The following is an 11,203-nucleotide window of genomic DNA, read 5'->3' as shown; positions in this document are numbered from 1 at the left end:
ATTTAAAACTATAAGATCATAAATTAAAAATGTGTAACCAAAACTAAAATTTCCTTGAAAAATTTTTTCTCAAATTTTTTATTTAAAAACATTTTGAAAACGTAAAATTATGGATTTGAGATATGGATTAAAATTTCATGGTAATTTTTTTTTTTTCATTATAACAGAAAATGTTTGTATTTAATCTTCTATGGATAAATGAAATACAAACAAGCTTTGTAGAGCTCGTAACTTGTACATATATGGACAGATATTAAATGATTATTTGTTATAAAACAAAAAAAAAAAAAAATAACAAAAAATACAGTCTTATTCACTAAATCATTGTTTCAATTTTTGAAATTTCCGATTTTTACTTAGAACTTATTGTATTTTTTTTGCAAATATCTTTAGTAATAGTTGTCAATAATTTTCTAAAAACATTATTTTATATCTATTTGGTGTATCACTTAAAAATGCGGAATTTACAATAGATGGCGTATCTTTTGAACACGGTTTCTTTAAATAACTTATGTCATTTTGAAAGGTAGATATATGACATTTTACCCTTCACCATGAGTGGCAAGAGTATATAAGTTTTTTTATTTGTCATTCAATTTCTACACAAAGTTTATATATTCTGGATCGTTATAGATAGCGAAGTCGATAACGGCATATCCGTCTGTCCGTCTGTATATTGAAATAAACTTTCCGTAGCCCCCAAAAAACTTACATACAGTGCACTCGCGATAATATGAACTCATCAATATATGAACACCCCAAAAATATGAACACTTTTTACTTGCATTGGGTACTCTAAAATATGAACTTGGTGAACGAAGCTGTTCATATTTTAAAGCTTTTTTAAAATTGTTTTTTTGACGTATTTTATCTATCTACACAGAGTTGAAATCTAAATCAACAGGGTAGTGGCTAAATTCTAATTAAACTGCTTAATAATTTTTGGACTTCCCTAGCTGTAGATGGGTATTAGATGCCATTCGCAAATATGAACAATCTTGCAAAAGTGAACTGGTCTGGTTTTAATTAGTTCATATTATCTCGAGTGCACTGTACATGATTCATACATCAATATATCGGGAATTCTTCCGGCTCGGTTGCTATTTAAAATCGACAAAATCGGCCCATAAATAGCTAATATGTAAGGAAAAAACCTGGACAACCTCGATTTTTGCCCTATTTTTGATCTATATCTGGATTACTTAGTCATTGATATAGACAATATGGATATCTAATAATAGATATTTCAAAGTCCATTGCAACGATGTACATAAGGCTATATAGTAAGTTGGATCTACAATGGGTCAAAATAGGGAAAAATATAATAAAAATTAAAAAAAAAAATTTTTAAAAAACTTTTTAAAAAACTTTTTTAAAAAAATGAAAAACAAATTTAAAAAAAAATTAATTTTGTTTAAATAAAAATATTTGCTTCAAAATGTCGAATTATGTACCAACAATGCGTCATATGCGGGAAGTTTTGCTTTACTTCTTTAATTTGAAAAAAGTGCCGCTGAATCAAACCGATTGCTCACCAAAGATGATGGTGAATGTGTTTCTTCGCTTTCAACGTGCGAGAGACGTTTTCTTCAGTTCCGAATTGGTGATTTTGACACGGAAGACAAAAATCGCCCAGGCCAGCCAAAAAAGTTTGAAGACCAAGAATTGGAGGCATTACTGCATGAATGTTTTGTCAAACTCAACAATCAGTAGGATTCATTCAATTGGGTACTATACGAATCGAAGCTGAAAGACTTGTAAGATTTTGTATGTACAGTGGTTGACAAAACAATGGAAACTTTTCCAAATATTTCATTAGTGGCCCAAAATCTGAAATATAATTTTTTAAAAATCTTTAACATTTTTGTAGTGTTTTATTTGTATACTTTTATTAACTTAATTTAACAAAGAACAAAGGACATAATTAATTAAATTCTGAAAAAGATTTATTTATTACGGCATTGACAAAACAAATTATTTTAACAAATATGGTGTAAACTTTGCAATAACTCAATATTTTGTTGGGTATCCCTTATTTTTTATAACTGCTACACATCGACGATGCATTGAACCAATTAAAGAGTCAATGGTCTCCTTTGAAATATTTTGCCATTCCCTTATAACCGCCTCCGATAAATCTTCCTTCCTGGTGTAATTTTGGGTCCTTATTTTACGATCTACAATTTCCCATAGATTTTCTATGGGATTGAGATCTGGCCACTTCAAAACACGTACCTCGTTGGATTGTAACCACTCGGTTACAACACTAGAGGTGTGTTTCGGGTCGTTGTCGTTTTGGAATCTCCAAACTACACGCAGAGAAAAAATATAGTTGGGCATGGTTACTGTAACCATTTCAATATTGTTACAAGTTTTTTAACTATAGTATAGTCACAGTAACCATTTACATGATTGTGGTAACCATAATATGGTTAATTTACGATTCACATGATTGTACCAACCATATATATGGTTACAGTAAACAAATATATGTTTGTGACAACCATTCATATGATGAAAGACTTATCATATTATGTTGCTCTCGGCTTAAGGCTTATCATAATCTGAGAACAACATATTATGATAAATAAATTCATCATAAATATGGTTGCCACAAACATATATTTGTTTACTGTAACCATATATATGGTTGATACAATCATGTGAATCATAAATTAACCATATTATGGTTACCACAATCATGTAAATAGTTACTGTGACTATAATATTGTTAAAAATCTTGTAACACTATTTACTATTTAAATGGTTACAGTAACCATGCCCAATTATATTTTTTCTCTGCGTGTAGGGGCATATTTTCCTCAGCGTATGGATACATAACATCTTTTAATATGGTTATGTATCCTATACCTGTCATGGTATCTTTTATAATATGAATTGGGCCCATACCTTGCCCTGAAAAATATCCCCATACCATAATATTGCCACCGCCAAACTTTACAGTCTTATTTGGTTACTTTGGATCTAATCTTTTTGCCTTTGGTCGTATTAAAAATGTTCTCCCATCACTGCCTCTTAAATTGTATTTGGATTCGTCGGAAAAGAGGACAGTATTCCATTTCTGTATCGACCAGTTTAAATGATCCCTTGCAAATTGTAGACGAGCAGAACGGTTCTTTTTAGAAATGAGTGGATTTTTCACAGGACGATAGCAACCAAGACCAGCCTCATTTGCCCTGCGACTAACTGTTCGGGTACTTATTTCTAATTTTAGGATATTAACAGCCTCTCGAGGAGTTATTTTTGGGAATTTCTTTAACTCTCTCTCTCTATTAAATTATCTTGTCTAGGAGTAGTCTTACGAGGTCTTCCATTAAATGTTGAGTTTTTACAGAACTGGTCTCACGAAATTTCTTTATAATTTTTGAAACTGCTGATTTATTTATTGAATATTTGTCACAGACACTTTTTTGTTTTAAACCAGCTTTAAAATCGTTAACTATTTTATTTTTTAAGTCTTCACAAATCTTAACTTAAGTCATTTTCGTTAACTTTGAAAAAAAGCAATTATTAGAAAAAGAAATTGTGAAAAAGTACCAGAATTTAAAAATAAAATAAAATAAAATAACTGTAAACTGTAAATATTATTTTCGTTTTACACTTCTTTCTTGTAGAAGTTTAAATTTTCCATTGTTTTGTCAGTAGCGAAATAGTGAATATTTTTAATTTTGTTACTTTTTTTCAGAATATAATTAATTATGTTGTTTGTTTTTCAGTTAATTTATATAAATAAAACTATACAAGTAAAATACAAAAAAAAAATTTATTTTAAAAAAAATATTTTAAATTTTGGGATACATATGGAATATTTGGAAAAGTTTCCATGGTAGAAAATGCATTCCAATTAGCCAATTGTCTAAAATTTTAGTATTCAGTGGTATTCTTTGAATTATTACAAATAAATTATAATAAAATGATCTTAAGCCTAATTAAAATTTACTTTCAAAATAGTAAAATTTTTAGTAGCATTTTGTTCAACTGAAATATGAAATAAATGATTTAATTCAATAAATTTTTCCAAGCACATTCAAAAAATGTACTCTGGAAAAATTATGAAATTAGAAAAATGCTTATAATCTTATGAAAAACATTAAATTTTTAGTAGAATCCTTCTTTTGTTCAAAAATATCATTATTTACTCAAAAATAAGCCCCTATTAAAGAACTAAAGAAATCGCAACTTCAAAGGTTATTATTTAAAAGCCCATATTTCACACAAGCGCACGACAAAAGTGAGAAAAGCGTCCCCTCAACGTGAAATAAGGAAATATATTTAAATTATGTCCAGAATAAACTGAGTACCAGCATATCACAACAGAAACCAAAAATTGTGATCAAGGCGACAGTAATAGAAGCGTGACACGCGCTAATAAAACTGATCACAAATAAATTACAATACAAGAAAAACTCACCCCCAAATATGTATATGAGGATGAGAATCCTTGATAGATACTATGCTAAGTAAAATGCTTTTCTTAGGTCTGTGGTTTCTATATAGGTGGTTGAAGTAGCAATGTTGGCAAATGTGTTGAAAGTATAGTGTAAGAGTATTTATGTTGGCACAACACGTGTCCCACATGAGAACAAATGTCAGTAGTAAGTAGTGTTGAAATATTTAAATGTTATGTATACAAAGAAAACTCTTTTGTTGGCAATCAAATGATTAGAACAGTTCTAACAATTGATTTTTATTTTATTTTTTTTTTACAAAATATTAATGAGTATGGTACAATTGGGATCAGTGCTACAAAAACTGATCTCAAAAAAATAACATAAGATGCAAAACTCTTTGGTTTAAATGTCATCTGGTATAAGCTATAATATTCTAAACTTGTTTATCTTTTAAAATTTCATTCTGGCAAAATTTTAATACAGTCCGGACCCACATTTTATTTTTTTGTTGTAAAACCAGACTAGTAATTTTAAGCCAAAATTATATTACAAAATAGTCAAGTTGTTAAAAAATTCTTAGACTATTGTATCATTATTAATTTGTAGTAAAAATCTCAAAAATTAATTAAATATGAAACCTGCCTGTCGAAATAGTGAGAGTACATTTTTACGAGATGAGCGGCTTATAGATAGATAAACAGTTTAGCGTTATAATATGTCTACTTTAGAGTTTAGGATCCATCGATTTTGTATTTGCCCTCCTAAGGGAATTGATTGCTGCTGCCTTCCACATTTGTATTCAAAATGGGCTTTAAAGTTACACAGAAAGAATTAAATTTCTGATTCAATCAAGAAATTCACCCAATCAGACAAAATATTGTTTGAATTAGGACCTATCACAAAATTTGTAAATTCAAACACAAAATTTTGCAAAAATTTAATTGAATAAAAAACAATATTTTTTCAATTAAAAAAATATGCTATTGAATAAAAATGTTGTTTGAATTTACACACAATTTCAAACAAATATTTGTTTAAAACAGACAAAAATTTCGCTGATTCTGGTTTTCTGGAATTTCTTAGTTTTACTGATTCAGTGAAAAGTTTGTCTGTTTCAAATAATATTTTTAAACAAAATTGGTATAGTACCAATAAAAAAATTTGTTAAAAATAAAAATAAGAAAAAACTACAAATAAAAAAAGAAAATAGAAAAGTAATGAAAAAAAATATTAAACAATGCTTATCTGTTTATCAGACAATTCACATATTTTTGTAAGCCTTTGACAAAACCAAAACTACTTATATACAAAATATTTTTAACCAAATGAGAATTATATAAAAACACATATGCAAACGAAATTACCCAATGAGACTAATATGTACATGATAACAACGAACACTCTTATTTACTTGCTTGTGTTGTTGTTTTATCCCAAGTGTTGTATTAAAATAAAAATCAAACAAAAACATTAATAGAATCTATAAAAATGTTAATAGAAAATAAAATTAGTTTCAGACAGGCGATTGTTTGAAAATATTTTAGCAATAATTATTTCTGTGTAAGACTTTCGTCGATCATCACTCTCAAGAATTTAATCAAAGCATAATATTTAATATTGGATCTTCCTACTCGTCTCCTTCTTCTTCCGACCACTAATTAGGCCTGTGGTCTGTGAGTTTGGTATGGATACATATATGTTAGTGGTCGGCTCTCATAGCCATCAGGGGCAGAACCAGATCGGCGATTCAGATGTACTCAAAACAAATGTGAAACTCGACGAAATCATTAAAATTAAACCAAATTGTAGATTTTGCATAAGAAATAGAAACATATTTTTATGCAACTTCACAATACATTCACTAATGTAACATGTTCTGTTTGAGCCGATCACTGATATAGTATAACTTCATCGAAAACACGGTTAATTTGGCAAACACCTACAAAATCTCCCGAAATATAAAAAAAAACGCTAAGAAACTTAAAATCAGTTGATATTCAACAAAGTTACTGGCTTATAAGTGCATAAAGGTATGAAAACTCGGTTTTTACCCGTAACTCAAGATTTAGTGGGTTTTTGGCAAATTTCAAAAAGTACTCGAGAAAACCTACAAGAAAACTACTATCACTTCCCAGGTATTTCTACTTCATTATTATACCCTTCACCTTCGTGAGAAGGGTAAATATAAGTTTGTCATTCCGTTTGTAATTTCCACAATATAATTTTCCGACCCTATATAGCGGAGTCGATTAAGCCATGTCCGTCCGTCTATCTGTCTTAATATAAACAATATGGATATCTAATGATAGATATTTCCAAGTCCATTGCAACGATGTATATAAGGCTACAATAGGGCAAAATCGGGAAAAATATTTTTTAACCCGAACTTTTTTTCATAAAATTTTTTTTTTTTAATTCTTTTTCCCAAAAAAAAAATTTGGAAAAAATTTAAAAAAAAATTGGAAAAAACTTTTTTAAAAACAATTTAAAAAAAATTTAATTTTGTTTAAATAAAAATATGTTTAACCCTTCGTCATGCACATGTATCTGGCCAGATATTTTACGAATTTAACTGTGATTTAAATATATTTCTAATTTGGCTAGGGGTTTGAGTCTCCTGGTACCCTCTACAAATATTGTTAGGTATCGTTTTATCTATACATCGAATCGTAGCGCATGTATCTGGCCAGATACACACACATTTTGTAAGAAGAGTACTGTCCTTTCTTGGTACTTTTTATTTTTTTTTAGTTGCTTACCTGAAGCTGTGTAAGACTTTTTTAATTTAGAATTAATTAAAACTTACTTTATAACTACTAAATTTAATTGAAATGAACAACTATTTTTTTGAAATTAAACACAAAAATAAAATTTTTCTTATTTTATTTCTCATTAAAATTTTGTTTGCACGGGTAGGTGGTTTCGCATGCACTAAGAACAAAAAAAATAGAAAATATATATCTGCCTGGCGTGATAACAATATAACAATGTACACAGAGAAAACAGATTCGTAATGGCAACCGAATTTGTTGCCAATCGAATGATTCGGTTGCATATATAGAATTTTTCGGTTTTAGCAACTGAAAATCAATTGATAAAGAAGAATTTCAGTTGAAGCAACCAAATTTTTGTTAGAAGTTCTAAAATTTTGTATCCACAACTGTAAAATTCGGTCACCAAGGCAGAATCATTCGATTGGCAACAAATTCGGTTGCCATTACGAATCTGTTTTCTCTGTGTAATATTATCACTAAAATAGCATATTTTTCATATAAATGTACTGAAATACATAGTGTATCTGGCCAGATACATGCGCTAAGTATAATTTGGTGATGGGTATATAATAGGCCGAATTAATTGGAAATTTCTGAAATATAATTGGAAATTTCTGAAATTCAATTGTAATTTTGTGAAATACAATTGGAAATGGTGTAGAACAAAAGATTCTAGTTTAAACAAGAAAGTATAGTATATATTCAAGTGATCTAAGGCCATTAGTATTTCTAATAAAAAACAAGCATTGTTTTGTATACACCCCAGGACTGATTTTGCCCTTTTATAATATCAAACATTACTGATCAACAGAGAATATTTGTGGAAAAGTACATCCCTCTAGTCCCTATCGGTGGGCGGTTATAGAATTTTTGGAATTTGGAATTTTGTAGGTCTACGACCAATATTTCGATGTGTTACAAACTGTATGACAACAAACGGTACCCCCATCATTTTTTTAAAGAGAAGTAACACTCAGATAATTAATGCCTATATATTAATTCTATTATTTTCTTTTCTTTGGAATGGGAATAGATTAGAGAAGAAAAGGTGCTGAAAGGAGGAGAAAAGCTTTTTGTCTGACAATCGATTCAAAATTGTTAAAAGGTAACACTAATTCAGATTATCGGTAACGATATTTTAGTGATAGCGAGATTTTGGGTTATGCAGGTAACGGTATTTTATGTTATTTCGGTTACGATCTTTTAGGGTTAATGGTAATTTTGATCTATTTTAAATTATTAATAAGAATTAAATGTAATTTAAATTAAAGTTTATAAAGATAGTTTTATGATAGAGTTTCAAAAAAACCGAACAAATTGAAAAACGATTGGTTTCGGTTTTAAAAATGAAAACCCGTTTATTTAATATTTTTTTATTATAGCAACAAGAAATATTTGATAATATACAAAAATCTATGAAAACGATTTTGTGTAGATACATTTAGATATATGATCAGTATTAGTTTAGGTCTTCCAATATGTTTGAAAGGGGTCTTAGTCGATATCGAATGCCATAATCTCAAATAAAAAGACCATATAATACCCTACACTAAGTAAAAGAGCAAAAACATTTTTCTTTTAAAATTTCAATAAATTATATTTCTGAATGATTTTCGGAAGTGGGCCTTATATGGGAGCTATGACCAATTATGGACCGATCACCATGAAAATAGGTCGTGTGATTTATGTCTATATGAAAGTTATTTATGGTGAATTTTGTGTGTATACCAACATTTTTAAGAGACGTATACACGTTAAAGTGATTTTCGGAAGCGGGTCTATATGGGAGCTATGACTAATTATGGACCGATCGTATCAAAATTTGGTGACATGAATTTTGTACATATAAAACTAATTTGGAGCGGAATTTGTGGAGATACATATATAAATTAAACATTTATGACCGATAAAGTCCAATTTCGAGAGGACATTTGTATGGCGGCTAGGTGAAATAATGGACTGATTTCAGCCAGTTTCAATAGGCTTGGTCCTTGGGCCGAAAAAATAATATGTACCAAATTTGATCGAAATATCTTCAAAATTGCGACCTGTACTCTGCGCACAAGGTTTACATGGACAGCCAGCCAGCTCAGGTGATTCTAAGTCGATCTGTATACTTTAAGGTGGGTGTTAGGATAATATTTTTGGGCGTCACAAACATCTGCACAAACGCATTATACCCTCCCCACTATTGTGGTGTAGGGTATAAAAATTACGATAAATTTTACTCGATATCGATCAGTATCTCATATTGTATTACTTGCATCAAAACTTGAAAACATATCTTCAGAAAATGGTATTCTAGAGAAGAATTTTAATATTAATATTTTTAAAAACTATATACATAATGTTAAATAATATAATTTTAGTCCTACCTTTTAGAAAAAAAGATTTACAGCAGAACAAACTAACCGAGTAATTTGTTTAAACAGCCTTCTTGTCTTTTGAAATTATGAAGACGCTTGAAGTTAATGAATGGTTAGATGAATGAATGAAAGAATGGGGATGGATGGATGGGTCGTACTACATTGTGTAACTTCATTTGATAACAATATTCTAACTATTTCCTATACAAACTGTATCTTACAAACATTTATATGTATGTACGTAAGAGTAGAGCTGTTGTAGTGTTTTTTTTTTTAGTTGATATTTTTCAAATGATCTTTGGACAAACTATTTCACTTGTTTTTATTTTTGTTTTTGTATAGACAATCAACGATTGAACTCGGTGACAGTAAAAGTACTGAATAATTTTAAATAAATGTATTTTTATAGCGACGATCAGAGTGTGTTTTCATATACAATATAGCTTTTTATGAAAAAAAAAAACAAACAAAAAAAAACATATTCAAACATGGCGTATTTAATGGCTGATTTTAAGTATCACTTGCACAGTTTTATAGCAGTCAGAGCCATTCATTCCGTCCAAGATATTGCTCACATACCCATGCTTTTACTCTGTCTGTGTATGTGTAGAGGGCTCTATATGGATATTCACAAATACACATACCATCAATTAAGCTTCGTTAAGATCAATTTAAAATCCCGCATAAAATAACAAATAGTTTTGTTGTCTTCTTGAACAAAAAAAAAAAGAAATTATATATATATTTATATATTTTTTGTATTGTTGTTATTTTTAACAACCATACAATGTTTTACTGTTTATTTGGGCATCTTTATATAGAGTGCCCCCTTATTTGAACGGGCAGCAACTAACTGTCCGATGTATATGAATGTAGTTGTTTCCAACTTAAAAAAAACCCACTAAAAACAAAAACAAATAAATATTCACAAAACAACCCACAAAATAGTCAACAGTCACTACATATTCAATTCCTTCTGTCCAACAGTCAGTCAGCAGTTATTTGCGTTTTTCTCCACCACTCATTCATTTCAGTCAGTCATCTGTAGTGATCCCGTTCAGAAAAAACACAAAAACGAGCGACCCCTTATGACGTTCTTGATGTTCGAGTAGAAAACAGAAAATTGTTTTTATTTTTCTAGCGATTATAGTCAATAGCCATAATGTCAATGATTATGATGATAATGATGATGATGACGGTGATAACATAGTATGTACTTACTACTTAGTATGTGACAAAGATTGTATACCAGCAAGTACTTTATGGATGGAATCTTGTATTATTTATTTTTTGCTATTAAAAGAAGTTACAAGAAGAATACGCAGGCACATGTTCGTTATAAATTGAAATGAATCTATGATTCGTTTCTGTGAAATTATTTCACTAAATTGTTGGTAGTTTTTTTTGTTTTTTTTTTAGATTCACATGAATTGATAATAGGGTGGCATTTATTTGTCTCAAGAAATAATTGGCAATATGAACTTTAGACTTAACTGATCCATAATTGTCTGCAGGAAGAAACTTCACGTATTTTTCCCTACAAATAGTCCTTTAATTGTATTAATACCTTCTGAAAACATGCTCCTGTCATCAGGCATCTGTCAGTTTACTCCTGTGAAAATTTGATTAATCTGTCTGTCTGTCTGTCTGT

The sequence above is a fragment of the Calliphora vicina genome, chromosome 1, assembly GCF_958450345.1.
Source record: "Calliphora vicina chromosome 1, idCalVici1.1, whole genome shotgun sequence".
Lineage (NCBI taxonomy): Eukaryota > Metazoa > Arthropoda > Insecta > Diptera > Calliphoridae > Calliphora > Calliphora vicina.
Note: the sequence above shows the minus strand (reverse complement) of the source record.